This window comes from Anser anser (assembly GCF_964211835.1).
Source record: "Anser anser genome assembly, chromosome: Z".
NCBI classification, from domain to species: Eukaryota; Metazoa; Chordata; class Aves; order Anseriformes; family Anatidae; genus Anser; species Anser anser.
In genome coordinates, this window is record NC_139723.1 from 64,306,294 (window position 1) to 64,321,522 (window position 15,229).

Genomic DNA, 15,229 nt, shown 5'->3' on the forward strand with positions numbered 1-15,229 from the left:
TGTCCTACTGAGAGCTGCTTGCTGGGAAAGAGAGGTGGGAATTAGCCAATTCTGTTACGAATGTCAAGGTTCTCAGAGGGCTCAAGTAACAAGAGGTGCTGAAAAGTATGGCAACCAAATCCCCATCTCCTGACACTAAGCTTGTCACTTCTGTGGCATTCTTGGCCTCCTCTAACCCAGTGTCTGGGAATTTGAGACTTAATCTTTGGTCTACCACATGTTGGTGCAAAATATAGCTACTGCAAAATGAGACCAACCTACAAATGGGGAAAAGATCTATTTTAAAATTAAAAATCCCAGCCCCCTCATTCTTCACTAGCCCAGGCTTTTTTATAACCAAATTTCAGTCTCATACTGACCACTTAATACTGCGTGGGCTGTGTTTCTCACTCCAGACAGGCAGGAATGCTTTGCTGTTTGCCTTGAAAGTCAACATGCATGCATCTGCTGGAAGCATCTATTCACATGCACCAGAATGCAGTTCATATTCTCATCCATAACATCAGAAAAACTCTATCTGAGTTGGTTTAAATAATAGGCTACATGGGAGTGGAAAAGTTGTCATGGTAATTAACATTTCAACAGAGTAACCAAGCTAGTTTAGTTTAGCTAGCTAGTTTAGCTAGCTAGTTTAGCTAGCTAGCTTAGTTTACAGCTTAGTTTTCAAGGTCATTGCTCAGTCCATCACCTGACTTTGTGATGAACTGTTAGCTGCCATAGTGCATACTGACTTCACAGTCAGTCTGCACAGCTGAGAGCCTAGACAGGGTGGAGAACCCAAATACTGGTATCTTCTTCATTCACAGTCTGTGCAGTTTATGTTGAGACAGTGGCCAGGTCAACAGAGATGCATTACTTCCATTGTCCCATGAGATCCCTTAGCTTGTGGGGGCCTGTAGTGCTCCAGTTTACTCACTTCTCAGTACTGCTGCTGTAAGACATGAGCAGGCATATGTAAAAGTATAAAGGTACCTTTACTTGACATAACATATGACACATTTGTGGTGTTGCTGGGTAACGGTAGCAGACTTTATATATTTTCTATTATTAATGAAGCTTATCATACCCTCAGCACAAGATTTCCTCCTTGCCTACTAGAGACTTTAGAGCGCACACCTCTTTGAGTTGAAGTCCAGGAACGTGCCTTTTCCAGCTTGCTCAGAAATAAAGTTCATAGACTTTAACATCAAAACTGTGACTGCTGTCTGGGAGGTTGAGGTACTGGCATAGAAATATCATAAATAAAAAAGGTTCACCTCAGACCTAGTCTTCAACCTCAGACCTAGTCTTCAACCCTTGCTTGCTTCTGATGGTTCTGCTCTAAGATGGCTCAGTGTAAAAAATCTTTCTTTAATAGCAGAACCTTTGTACTTCGCTTAAAGAAAGAACAAGTTTTACAATTCCACAGAGAATAAAAATTGGTGAAACACTGCAAGAACACTCAGCCTTCACTCTACTGCTGCCCCACATACACTGCTGAGAAAACTGAACATCATGAGCAGATTTCCTGACAGTGTACAGTGGTGAGTTCACGATGCAATAAGTCTCAGCTAGCTGCACCTGGACACAGCTTTATAGCAGTCAGAGGCAGAAGCATTTTCTGTGATGGTTTAGGACATGCCATGGGACTCCCTTGCACTTTTCTGTTTGTCCTACCCACATCATTGGATATAATAGCAAATCTGTCCGGGGACAGGCCCCTTTGGCTTCATTCTTCCCCATTTCCCAGTCTTGAATATATATATATATATACATATATATATATTATTTTTTTTTTCACCTCACAGAATGTATGAATGTATCTTTGTCTCCTCTTCCCAAATTGTCCCTCTTTCTTGCTTGTAAAGAATAGCTTTTACTTAGCTGTTAGAGGCCTTCATGAGCACAGGTAGGGGCCAAATATTTGTACCTGAGCACATGAGGTACTCATGCTTAAAATTCAAATTCAGAGCAAGTTTCAGGCTCTGTGAAATGCATTGCTAGCGTGTTGGATTTCATCCGCACGCATATCGTATAAGAAAAATGAAAGCAAGAGAAGAGGTAGCAAGCTTGTTCCCTCTCATTTGGCAGAGTGCTTTTGGAGTGGCTGGGCCCGCTCTCCATTAGGGTGACCTAATTCTGCATACAACCATATTGATCTGATATGCGTCACCATCAGCTCAACATTCATTAATGCAATTGGGTGCAGAAAGCTTTCAGGGGAAATAGATGAAGGGAAAGAACAATGTATGCTACCCTCTTAAGAGTAGGAGCGGAATTAGATTATTTTTGTGCACTTCAGCTGAAGCCTACTCGGTGATATTTTAAGCAGGCGGCTCTCAAAAGCCCTGCCTGCCACCCTCACCCACCACAGCACCTTCAGCCGTGGTGACGGGCGTGTGGTGGGTGTCACCACCGTGCTACATGCCCCCCCTGCCCTGGGTGGCCGAGGAGGCCTGCCTGGTGGTGGGGCAGGCCTGCAGGCAGTGCTGCCTTTGCTGTCCCTTCCCGGCAGCAAGGGGAGGCACGCGGTGTTTCTGCTGATACACAACCAGAAGGGGTAGCATGGATATGGCCTCCTGCTAAGGGTGCGAAAGCTTTCAGCTGACCCCCTTTGCATTTTCTTTCAGTGCTATGATGGGGCACAACAGCTGTAAGTCAGAAACGGCGATTAAAAGTTTGCCACCGTATCCCCCGCCGGCTTTTCTCACTGGGGACTGGGATCAGCACGAAGGCCAAGGGCATTGTTCATTGCTTAATGGCACCACTGTAACCATGTTTCCCCAGCAATGTAATTCCCAGCTTTCGCCTGTGTAAGTGAAAGAGAATACCAGCACCGAATTAGTTTCGCAGCTCTAGCTCTGTGGGTTGCACCCTGAGAAGCATGAGGTGGGTCCATGGAAGAGCAGCAACCTTCCTGCATATACCCACAGACACTTGAGAGTCTGTATTTTCTTGCCTTCTGCTTCGGGAGGAGAAAAGCTTGTCCCTTCTTGTTACGTTTCTGATTAAAATCATAACTGCTAGATGTGTTCACGTTAAAGAAAATATGCAGCTGTAGATGAGCATGAAAAGTTAATGAGACTGCTTTGTGCTAGAGGCACTAACAGCCACGTACTCCCAACTGGTGTGGACACTGCATGCTTCTCAGTTGAAGAGAGCACATAAGAAATGCATGGTAAGGTGATGTGAAAGCTTTATGAGTGCTGTGTTGAAAACACACATTGTATATACCAAGTAAGAATTATGCATTTTTAAAACTGGTAGGAGAAAGCAGAATGAATCATTCTCCTACATTCAGTTCAGAGCTTTGCTGGATGCTGATCTCATTTAATTTTATTTTATCTCATTTAATTTTATTCAGACTCCCTGTTTTTTCTCCACAGCACTATCTCCACTTTTTCTCCACGGCACTATCTATGGCCGTTGTTGCTTCCATCACACTACTGCTGAACTAGAGCTGAATGCAGTCATAAGATATGCAAAGAAATTAGGGAGATACAAACTATTTACAAATATTTACATGGTTTGACCACAGTACAACAGTTGATTTGCTGTATAATATTAATATTGCTATAGAGACAGCCTTGATTTTACCACCCTGCTCCTAATTATAAGAGGAGAATGCAGCAGACATGACATGGGAATTTAGTTTATCAAAAAGGAGACTTTTATAAGGCAGAACTGGAGAAAAGCCTGAGGGGAACTGTTACTCCATTCCGACACACAGTCTGTGCAATGTTTGCCGTATTCAAAGAGCAGCAGAAATGAAACAAGGATTTTTGAGTGGTGCCCAATGGTAGCTGCCATTCGGTGTACATACCAAAAAAATAGGCACTCTGTTGCACACTCCTGTCCCTCTGCTGCGAGTTTGCTCTGTGCAGTTACTGGTTCCGTTCTGCAGTTGCCATGAGAGATACTCGACCCCTCAGACATACTGATTCCCCCTCCTGTGGGCATACAATTATTCATAGGAAAACCTATTCTAGGACAGAAGAAAGGAAGGAAGGAAAGTTTTATCGCGTTGGCTTTTTAGGAAATGCATTGCACTGTCTTACGTGGTTCTGTATGAACACACCGCAATAGTCTTGAACACTTCTATGAAACATAGAAATGTCCTGAGATAAATTATCTTGCTTAAGCTTCTATTTTTGGCATGAAGGCTTTTCAGTGTAACTAAACAATGGTGAAAGGTGTGGTGGGGGCAGAGAGGAAAGTGCTCTGTGGGTACTGTGATCAGTTCATCAGTGCAGCTAGCCTGTGGATGTGCCCTAAGTCCTGCCTGATCTTCTTAATGCAATGTAATCCTTAATTATCTATTTTGACACCTAACGAGCGCACACACATGTGCACTCCCAAGGCGTGTATCTGTCTGTCTTGCCTTACTAATCCCTACGTACAGGCTGTGTCTCTGCAAACTCTACTACTGTGAATGACTCACAGATGTACTGTCTCCCTGTCTTGCTGTCTCTCTGCCATGTAATCATCATAATTACTCTCCACCATGAGGAAGGTCTGGAAACAGTAAAACCTTCCACCTGTTGACATACCGTGAAGTCTGTGCATGTTTCTAATTGGGAACACAGTTTGTCAGGTGGGTGTTGAGCTTGAAAGGCCACTGCAGATCTTTTAATGATACCGATGCTCTTGCTGTGAAAAAGTATCCTACTTGACACAGCACAGACCTGTGGCGTTAGGGTGTGTGAAAGAACAGATGGTAATTACTCTTCAGGAATCAGGCAAGGACTTTTCCTTGAAGAGAAGAAATCCTTTCCTGAGCATCTGATGTTGCCAGGCTGTCCCACCTGAACAGCTGTACTACTGCCAAGTGTCCTACAGCTACAAACTGATGGAGCACTCCCTACACTGCCTCAAACACCAACAATGAAGCAGATTCAGGGATCTGTCCTCTGAGATGACTTTTTCTGTCAGGACTGGGCCTTGGTTTTCTCTAGCAAATTTTAGGAACTGGTGGTAAAAAGTAAAGTCTGTACAGAAAACTGGGAACAAACCACCTTTTTTTTTTTTTTTTAACACTTTTTATGAAATGTCTTATCTCAGTTTATCTCAGGAAGTTAAAAAGTGGTGATTGCAATGAAAATCCCTGCATTGTTCATGCCTAGATGGCTGGCAATATTCCCATGTAACCTGCTACATTCTCTCTAGAGTGAATACTGGGACAAATTTATTAATGTTGGCATTGGTGGGATAAAGAGCAGCTTTCAGGACTCCACTAAACTTATTATGCTAGGGGGATAATTAACGACTCTGCAGCATAGCAGAGCTCTTAAATAATTATGTGATTGACCCTTTCTCCTGCTCCCCTGGAATCACAAGGCGAGCCAACCTTGGTAAGAGCAGTAGATGTCCTGCTTCCGACTCCAGCAGAGACCTCCGTTTCAGCAGTGGCAGGTGCAAATTAGTAGCTCATGAATTTTGGGCTAGTGCTCAGCACAAATCTAATTCTGAATCCGTTGAAGTGGATGCAAGTTTTGTCTTCCAGCAGAACTAGCGTTAAGCCAAGGTGCTATGTCACTGGGGGAGTGCTACTGGCATAGCAGGGGACAGGGTTGTGAGAGTGGTGGCTGCTGCAGCACAGCAACAGTATCAGGGAATTTGACTTGGTCTGATGTCATTGTTGCTGATTCACTTGCTACAAGAGTGTACTGCTGAGTGCAGGGGACACAATAATCTTCACCAAAATGTCCACACTTAAAGCAGGTACTACTGACGTGTTCAGGACTTGCCTACCTAGTGCGGTGGAAGCTGCACAAACAGCACTGTGAGCCCTGGCTGAGCTGCTACAGACACACAGCATTTCAGTGCCAGAAAAAGGCACCAGTTCAGTTTCTGAAAACAAACCTGGAAATAGGTACATTTCATGTGCTTGCTAACCTGCTGAAGTGATTGTGCTACTGTCCCTTTGATGTCAGTTTGAGAACCTGCACCATATTCCACCATGCAATGTAGACAGGCCCCAAGGTACCGGTGTCCCTCTTGACTGAAATACAGATAAAAGTGGTGACACTTTCATGGCACTGCTATGTTTGCATGTAGCTAAGTGTTGAGCTGCTATTGTATGTTCCTACTTTACTACCAGGTAGCTATCACAAACCCTCTGGAAGATTTACCTTGCTGTTTTATAAATACTGCAATGAGACTCTTCTATGGGTGTTATGATAGAGCCTTCTGTGTTTTGCAGAGCCTTCACAAAGAAAGAGTAAAAATGCTCAGTATGCATAAGTAATAATATTTCCTAACAACTTTATTTACCATGTTAGTTAAGCACAGCTTGCATCCAACTTGGATTTCCAACTCATCAGCCATGCATGGCTTTGACGCTCCTCTGACACTCACCCTTTCTTATCGCTGAGACTTTCTTGGAGCCAAGGGCTAGGAGAGAGACCACCCTGCCGGGCAAGCACGAGTACCTGGGTGCCGTCTAGACAGCAGATGGAGTCTATGCAAATCTCATGGAGTCTCAGGCTAAGATGTGCCACAGAACAGCTAAGAGGCAGAAGGGGAGAGACCATCTTCTTACAGTGCTTAGTCTCTACAGCTAAGCTTGTGAGCGAGCCTAATCCCTCCTGGGTGCAAGGCAGCCAGGTTAATTCACACCACCTCCCAGTTGTGGGTAAACTAATCTCTTCGACTTTGGACTGGAAAGGGAAGGGAGTGCTTATGCTAACTGCTTCAGCTGAGCGGTGATAATGACCAGCTGAGAGTTCAAGGGGTAGCCAATCCTGGCTGAGCTGTAACTGCAGTTCCCAGCCTGGAGTAGGGGAAGTAAACTCTGGAGGAAAAATCTCAGTGACTATAGCTTCACAGGAGTGGTTTATTTGGCAAAACTCCGTGCCCATGCAGTTGCCACAAAAATTATTTCGTACATACTTTTTTAATGGTCTAGAAATAATGGAGTGAATAAGACAGTAAAACGCAGGGTTAAATTTTGGTAAAAATCTTACAGCAAGCTTTAACACGCTGACAGGTTCCCTAAGGATGAGGTAAAAGCTTCTATTCTAGTGACATTTATTTCTGGTTATTTTTAGGATTCACAATGTGTTCTGAAGTGGACAAGACAATAGTAGGTGTGAAAGATTCATTTGCAGGAAGATGGGCTGTGTGACCTTTAGTTATTAGTAATCATAGGGAACATAAGAGCCTTCTAGATATCTCTTGAGATAAAAATATGTGATGCATATCCTGCAAATCTGCACACTTTGAACTGGCCATGGAAAGGAGAAACAAGATAGTTGTGAGTTGTGGACAGCAAAAAATTAAAAATTTTTTTTTAAAAAAGTGGTGCTTGCAAAATAAGAATTTTTCACATTATGGTAAAACCAGGGGTATTCTCCCTGCGTGTTAAAATGCAACATACACCTTGAGATACAGTTGGTGTGTTTTATTATGGAACCAAGTAAATGAATCTCTGACACAGGTAAATAATAAGCATAGAAAAAAAAGAAAAAAAAAAGAAGAAAAAAAAGAAAGGCTGGAAGAGGAGTCTGAGTTAAGAACGGATCAAGTATGGCATTGTATGCCAAACCAGGAGGAGTATGCCAGGCACAAAGCTTTGAGAAAATTTCCATTCCTGGACTTCCTGGGACTTTTAGATTGAGTGCATTATGAATTTGAATTCCTCGATATTTCAGGTGTGAGGGTCCTTATTTCACATTCAAATAACTATTCCTTTTCTGAAGCTTACAAAACTGGCCTCACATGCAATCCCATGGCTAAGATTTCCTCCTGCTATCTCTACGCTGTGAGATGAGTTGTTAAGCTGGGATGGTTTTCAATAGCATTAAAATAGAGCGTACCAATTTTGCATAGCAAAAACATATAGCATTTTGTGCAGTGTGTTTGCTTTTGAGAGTTTTATTTGGATGCATTTCAAAGAGAATATAAATTGCAAGCACGTTTTTGTCGATCAGAGCCAGGTGCTGTTTTGTTGGGGGTTCTGCTGGTCAGGTTTGGGGGTGTTCCTAGCTCTGATTGTTTTAATCTGTGCAAGTGTTGCTCTGGTGCAGGAAGGTGCTGATGCTGGGAGGCACAACACCTGTCTGAGGAAATGTTAAGTGTTGAGATGGAGAGGCAGGGACAGGGATGATTATCTGTGGTACAGAGATGGAAGATAGAAAAGATCCATGTACATGAGGAGCTACAGCTTGTTACTTCCATATGCTGCTGTACAGTGGCAGAAATACAATTTTGCTGTCGCAAAGAAGCAGAGGAGAGTTTACAAATCTCCTGCATGCAGAGGAATGATTCCTGGCCCAGGCCAAACGCAACCATCCTGACTGTGCAACTGCAGCTGCCGTGCCAATGGCCTGGTGCAGCACCGCCGTTTCTGTGGGTAGCCCTTTTTCTGATCCCAAATGCCCCCAAGTGAATAGGACTCTGTTCAGAGAAAGCATTGCACTGCAGAGTTAGAGCCTGACTGAGATTTATATCTGAACAACATTACACCATTTTGGCAGTGCCAGCAGGTCAATCAAGTGGGTATAAATGAGAACCAGCATCTGAGGCAGCTATAAAAGAACAAGGAAAGCTCTGGCAGCTGAGCAGTGAGTATTTGGTCTGCAGTATCTTCTTTTCTTTACTTTTGGTTGGCACGTTGTGTAATTTATATGGCAGCTTGAGTGTATACAGTGCTTTGTAACAGATAAAACATTCTACTAACCATGAAGGGAAATAGGACGTGAAGAGACAGAGAACTTTGCAGGTGGAGAGGATGCTTCAAACATATAGAAAATAAGAAAAAAAATAGAAAGAAAGAAAGAAAAAGAAAAAAAGAAAAGAAAGCCACTGCAGAAATTAGAGAAGGTATTCAGTTGCGTGGGAAATGGAAAGGCAGCAACACTGAGACAGGCTGAAGGAGGAGAGAGCAAGAGAGGGATGGGTGGAAACAAAGGACTATTATCTTGCCAGCGGATATAGAAAAGGAGACGGAAATGGAGGGTAGTAAGTAATTTAGGGAGGAATCAGGAGCAGTAGTTGGTAACACTAAGGACAGGCTCGCAGTGATGGTCAAGTATGTGCTACTTAAGTCTAATTCAAATCCAGCATTTCCACAGGAAATCATTTTCTGGACTTAAATACAGTCTAGACTGCAGAGCTCGATGAGCCTGAGCATCCTTGTAGGAGTGGGTGGTCAGGGGGCATTATGAGACAGAGATTTGTGTTCACTCAGGACAATGCAGACAAAGTTAAAGGATGCAAAATGTCTTTCTACTGCTTGATGAAACAAAGAATAGATGTATGATATGTGTCTGGAAATAATAGGTCCTTCTTAATCTTTCCTTCCTTCCTACCTTCCTTCCTACCTTCCTTTATTTTTCTGGTCAATCCGAGTGTTTTCTCATATACCTGCAACAAAATTTTGAGTTATAAAAAGCTTGCAAAGTTCCAGCTGCCATGACGTGCTAACCCTGTGCTACCGCTGGGAATGATGTAGAAAGCAGCCTTTTCTAAGAAAACAGAAGGCTGGTAGTGATCATTATGTATCTGGCCTTGTTGCTATGGAGCCAAAGTGCCAACGTCATCATGTTAGGTGGGAATAACCATTACCACGAAATAACAGTCTAAGATTTCCTTGTCTTGAATGCATTTGTGTAACTTCTGATACCTGGCCTCCAGCCAGTGTGGTAAGAATGAATATTCTTACGAACACTTACAATGGAAAATGTTGTTGGGTAATTGTAGTGTGATGTTTACATAACTCTCCACAGATCAGTTTTATTTGTATTAAGTCACTGCTTTAATACAATTTAGAATTCACAAGGCATAAAGCATTGTTTATTTGGAACAAAATCTGGATTTTTGTTGTATGCTTCATACTTTAAGAGCCATTCTGAGTGCATTACCATTGTTCCTTGCTTAGTTTTAAGGGAAATAAGTCTGGGTTTGATCAGCTTTCTCCCTGTTCTGCTGGGGATTTCTGACAGATAGCTACATATTTTTTTTTGTTCATGAGAATGAATGAAAGATCATCTTAAAGCATTAAAGATAGATACAGATTGCATATAGCTCCACCCACATTCATAACACAGAGATGTTCGAGCAACTCTGTTTCAGCAGTGTTGAAAATACTCTGTTTCTATCAGGATGACTCAGTTTGCTTTTTCAAAATAGACTGAAGAGGCTCAGAGTATTTCATTTGATGTCTCTTACTTTGCTGGGTCTATGCTGATCAAAATTAAGTCCTTCTGGCTTGTACAACTAGGCCAGCTTAACATTTTCTCAACTTTAAGTCTTCTTTGAAGAAACCACACTGAATCAATTCAAAACAGATAAGATATTCACATGAGCTATTCATCTCACATTTTTTTTTCATTTTTTTTTCCCCGAGAGACGTCCATTCGCTTATCGGAGGAAAATCAAAGCTACTTGTAATCTGGACGTAACTATGAAAACATTTATTTCACAAAGAACAGAAACTGCTTATGTGTGATCCGTTTCACTTTTCTGAAATCTGTTTGATTAGATTTTCTACTATTTCAATAAACCAAATAAAACGAGTCTGGAACTTTCCTGATGCAATCTACACTGGTATTTTAGCTTTGCATTCTTATAGAATGCTGGCACTGGAGGCTTGGGAACTGTTCATACATTTTGGTAATGGTTATTTTTATACTAGAAGCAGTGTTACACTACATGTATTTTTGAAGTTATAAAGTATGGAATACTCATAAACCACTTCCCTGCATTCATCATCCTGTTAGTTTAATGTTTTAGAGATGAAAAATTGTAACTATTGCCAAATGATCACCAGCTGAGTTCATTCCACTCTGCATCTCTTTCCTCTTCTGATGGGTGAGGTAATTAATTAATTAGCTAATTGAGGGTGATGGGCTTAATATAGTCAGAATCATGACTTGGGTCATGGAAGATGCAACTTGATCTTCATTGTAAAAAAAAAATGAGTATAGACGCTCATGACTGGGTTAGACCTGAGACCTGACTATCTTCCACCTGCAATACTGGGCTTTGCTCTTTTATTGCTAGTTGTGGCAGTACAACACAAGTGAAATGCAGTTGCAGAAAGGAACAAGTACAAGGGAAGAAGCACTGCCTTGATAGTCTCCTGCACCATGAAGAACCCTGAGTCATCTAGAAGTAGAGTATTAATAAATTCTAAGTGCATGTGAGGCAATCTACCCAGCTCTAATTTTACATATCAGCATTTCACTCGAGCTGGTGTTTCCCGATATACCTCAAAGATGAGTAAAACCATAAACAAAGTACATTGCTGGACTTCTGCAAAGCGTTTGATGCCATTTCCCACAGCCTTCTCCTACACAAACTAGCAAGACGTAGACTGGATGAGTGGTCTGCAAAATGGGTAGGAAATTGGCTAACAAGACACCCTGAGAGGGTGGTAATCAGTGGTTTTACTAAGTCTGGCAGACTGCTACAAGTGGAGTCCCAGTGGAATCAATAATGGGCCCCATGCTCTTCAACACAGAACATCCTAAGTTCAAAGGGTCACACAAGGATCATGGCATCCAACTCCTGGCTCCATGCAGGACCACCCAAAAATCCAACTATATTTCTGACATCGTTGTCCAAATGGACATGGATTGGTTCTTGAACTCTGGCAGGGATGATGGGACTGAAAACACCCTCATCAAGCTTGCTGATGACACTAAACTGGGTCGTGACTCATATTCAGCTTGCTATCAACCACAACCCCCAGATCCCTCTCTGCGGGGCTGCTCTCCAGCATCTCATCCCCCAGTCTGTACATATAGCCAGGGCTGCCCCTTCCCAGGTGCAGGACCCTTCACTCAGGTGCCCTGAGGGAGTCAAGGGGGTGCCGTTTGCAACCGTTCCCCACATAGGAGCTCCCGCAGCCGTGCCCAAGCCCCAGGCCCACTCCCACCATCTCCTGTGGGCCAGGGGCAGCGCTGCCCAATAGAGATGTGATCATCCCACTCTACTCAGCATTTGTCAGGTCACACCTAGAGTGCTGTGTCCAGTTCTGGTTCCAAAAGCTCAGAAAACATGTGGACAGACTGCAGATGGTCCGAAGGAGGGTCATGAAGATAAGTGCTGAAAAAAACTATGAGGAAACTATGAGGAAAGACTGAATGAGTTAGATCTTTTCACCCTCAAGAGGGGAAAGCTCAGGAGGTACCTCATCATAGTATTCCAGTACTTAATGGTGTGGTGGCTTTTTCCTGCTGGGCAGATGATCTCCACCACAACTGCTCTCAAACTCCCCCTCTTCTAAGGAAAAGGGGAAGATAATATAATGGGAACGTTCAAGGGTTGAGATAAGGATAGGGAGATCGCTCACCAATTATTGTCATGCGTAAAACAGACTCAGCATAGGGAGATTAATGTAATTTATTGCCTATCACTAGCAGACTAGAGCAGTGAGAAACTAAAAGCAAACTAAAAACACCTTCCCCACCCCCCATCCACCTGGAACAGGTTGCCCAGAGAAGCTGTGGATGCCTCATCCCTGGAGGTGTTCAAGACCAGGTTGGACGAGGCCCTGCGCAACCTGATCTATTGGGTGGTGTCCCTGCCCATGGCAGAGGGGTTAGAACTGGGTGATCTTTAAGGTCCCTTCCAACCCAAGCCATTCTTAGATTCTATGATCTTTTAAGGTCCCTTTCAAACTGTGTTTATTCTATAAGGCAATTCGAAAGGATATCATTTGGGAGATACAAGACTGAAGTCCAAGGCTAAGAGAAAATTGTGGAGGGCAACCTTGATGACCTGGTCGTTGAATGTCTCTAAGGATATCAAAATGAGAGCACACAATCACACATCTTTTTTCTGCCATGTAGGTAGGGCTTTGCCACAGGATATAGCTTCCAGGATCATCTCAGGTACACCTGTTGAATAGTGCTTCTGGCCCTTCACCTCTTCTTTGATTTTCTGATTTTCTTCTAGAATACCTGTCCTTCTACATGCTATCTCAGTGTATTTAACCTTTTTTTTTTTTTTTTTTTTTTTTTTTTTTTTTTTTTTAAGAAACAGTTCTTCATTAAGAACGCACATGTTAAGGTCTTATTCAGGATTTCAGAACTTTAGCCCTTCTGCTTTCTTGGGACAGCTCTGAAGATTTTCTGGATGAAGTTTGTAATGCTCTGTTATCTGAGTCATTCAAAATGTCTTTGCAAATTGCATTTTCATTTTGAATGCTCTTTTATTTCTGCATTTAAAGCAGGAAAATGTTGCAAATAAAGGAAACATAGATCTAATATAATTAAATACTTAAGCTTCTAAGTCCTCTTTAGGTTTCTGACTTCTTGCTAAAAGACATAGGTCTTTAGTTGATCTGGACATTTGTTGTCATAGGGCCTACATTTTTTCAGATGGTAGAATTAATAGATTCCTGACTCCCACACCTTGTTTCACAGTAAGCATTTTTTCCTTTTAACTTCAATTTTTCAGCTTTGAGGGAACACTTCATTGACATGTCCAGTGCTGAATAAAATAAAATGAAGAAAGAAGTCTTTCTGTATTTGCTGAGGAGGCTAAATCTGTCCCCAGATTGGATTATCACTTCAGTAAACTGTATCTAGGTCCATTCTATTGGCTTTTTTTTTTTTTGCTTTGTGTTTATAACCCTCTTCAAAATATTGTTAGTAATTATGCACTGTCTGAATCTTCTCATTTTTTCTTTGTGCAAAGTAGGTTTTTAAGGCACAATATATTTAAGCTTTTATATAGCTTGCCAAAATTTCACACTTAATTTCTGTTGCATGTAGTTTTAAGAGAAAACAATGTAATTCAATTATAAATCACACAACTATAAAATAGTATTTCCTTTAAAAAGAAGTCATCTACTTTTTTTCTGTCTTAATATTTATTCAAAACTCAGGGTTATTATTCTACTTTAAGTTGCAGGGGAAAAAATATAAAAAAGGCACATCAGTATCAGCACATATTGCTCTTAGATACAAGAATCTGTTGATGGCTAACTTTGTTAAAGTCAACTTTCCCAGTAACAGTCAATTTTAGTGTGCAGCTGGTAAATGCAAAATTGATTTTGTTTCATTTCACTGGATGATCACTTCTAAATTAGATCTGTGCCCATTGTGAAATTTCACATCGACAGATTAAGCTCTTAGAATGTTGCATTTTCCAGCTATCGCAGCTTAATACAGAGCAGCCCCTTCCTTCTCTCTGCTATTCTTAATGAAGTGAAAAACATTTACTGTGGAGATCCTGTTTCTGATCATGCTGCAAGTACCCTTCACACTGGCCAAAAAGTTATACCCTTTGCACTTGTTGACAACCTGGCCCAAAGTGCTTCAGAAGTTCTCCCTGAAATACTGGCACAGGTTCCTCCAAGCCTACAAAATGGAAGAAGTCTGTAACTCTATTCAGAGTGCTTACTGACCAGGTATGGCTGCCTTTTCAAGGAGAACTGTGCTTCCAATGATTGCTGCTCAAAGTTACTTTTTTATTTATTTATTTTTTTTGCTGTGACCTTAGAGCATACGTGTTAGATTGAGGAGCTGAAGACAGGGTTGAGCATCATTTATGAAATGTCAGCTTTTTCATCCTTTTAACAACTAAACTCTCATCAGTACTTTAACAATTCTCTCTTTTAATCTGAAATTTTTCATTTTAGAGGTATGTATTTCATAGGCTCCTTTGCACATTACCTGGAACTCATGCCATTTTTTCCTCTTACCCCTACAGTAAAAGCAGCTCCTGCTTTAGCTTTACAGTCCAAGAATTGTATGTTATTACAGCATGATAATTTGAAGAGGAACTTGTGCTTGCTTTTTATCTGCTTTTCATCTTCACATTTTCAGCAGAAACAGAAACAAAGGAGCTAGTGGATGTGAGGTGGGGGTAAAGATATCCTTTCACTGGGATTTCCTTTTTGCTGAAGCATCCTCCAGCACTGGCCACTTTCATTGCTGTGGGGGTGATGAATCTGATGTGTTTGAGCAAACACCCTTGTCCTTGGGCAGGCACCTCTCATCATTGACCAAAATGGCTGTGAAAGTTTAGGCAAGTTTTGAGGGCTTGCTGCACTCTCTAACTCTTTATCTATTTCTCCCTCCCCACCCCACTCCCCACCCTCCAAAGTAACAAAACTAAATGAAACAAAAATAGAAACAAGAAAACAAAAGCCAGCGGATCCAAGACAAATGAACCACTTCATCCCTACTGTACATGCTACAAACAGCAAGGAGAACTGGTATGGAAAAGTGAGGGAAAAGAGTGTGCCAGGACCACACAAAAAGCAACTGAACCTACTTCTTCACCATGAAACATG